The 1,102-nt window shown below is 41.8% G+C and overlaps 1 non-coding gene across 1 annotated transcript; it reads right to left on the bottom strand.

The window, feature by feature from the left end:
- Positions 1 to 344: 344 nt before the first annotated feature.
- Positions 345 to 451, bottom strand: LOC141583359 (U6 spliceosomal RNA). The gene has a single exon (XR_012516016.1). It is a non-coding gene; the product is annotated as a U6 spliceosomal RNA (small nuclear RNA).
- Positions 452 to 1,102: the final 651 nt, after the last annotated feature.

Here is a 1,102-nt window from a genome sequence, read left to right as displayed (position 1 = left end):
TGTCAGGTTTATCAAAGGTGAGATGGTTGTATATGTGTGGCATTGCCACCAGGACCTCTGTTCTGTTCCATTACTCTATTTCTCTGTTTTAGTACCAGTACCATGCTGTTTTGATTCCTGTAGCTTTGTATTATAGTTTGAAATCGGGTAGCATGATGCCTCTGGCTTTGTTCTTTGTGCTTAGCATTGTCTTGGATATCCACACTCTCTTTTGCTTCCATATGAAGTTTAAGGTGTGTTCCTCCGGTTCTGTGAATAAGATCATTGGTAGCTTGCCGGGGACAGCATTGAATCTATAAATTACTTTGGGTAGTATGGCCATTTTCAAGATATTGATTCTTTCTACAAATATGGAATGCTTCATGAATTTTTAGGTCCTCCTTGAGCAGGGGCCATGCTAATCTTCTCTGAATCATTCCAATTTTAATATATGTGCTGCCAAAGTGAGCACCAGTAATGTTGTTTATACTGGATATATTGCCTGTTAGCTCCTGCGATGTTTTACAATGATTTTTGGCCTCCTTGCATTGGATGATGACATACTTCTTTCACTTAGTGAACTTTGTTTCTACCCACATTCTGAATTCTACTTGTATCATTGCATACATGTCAGCCTCTGGCCAGTTCTGAAAACTTGAACAGGCTGAACAGTTGATGTAATCATCTGGAGGAAAGAAGGCATGCTGACTTCTTGAGTTTCAGTGTTCTTGCACTGATTTTTCCTCATCTTTATGAGCTTATTCACCTTCAACCTTTGAGGTTGCTGACCTTTGCACAGGATATTTTTCTTTTATCATATTTGATGATCTTGAGGGTTTGATTGTGGTTTAAAGTAGAATCAGGCAGCTGCCTTTGGTTTTGGAGGATTTTAGGGGGCCAAAATTCACCTCTCAATTCCTGGGCTGTGTGCTTTAACTCTGGGAAACTTATATTGGGTCTCAACTTTGTTCTCTGGCTCCTCAAAGTTTGGAGTCTACTGCACTGAAGGCAGCAAAGTGGGGCAGCTGTGGCAGAGTGTTAGCAGATGCAAAACTGCCTGCTTCCCTGTTGGCATTTGCCCAGTGGTGGAAGTGGTGGAGGCAAGACAGCTTGGTGGCGGCCA

This window comes from Saimiri boliviensis, assembly GCF_048565385.1.
Source record: "Saimiri boliviensis isolate mSaiBol1 chromosome 19 unlocalized genomic scaffold, mSaiBol1.pri SUPER_19_unloc_4, whole genome shotgun sequence".
NCBI lineage: Eukaryota > Metazoa > Chordata > Mammalia > Primates > Cebidae > Saimiri > Saimiri boliviensis.
This window is presented reverse-complemented; position numbering and strand designations above follow the sequence as displayed.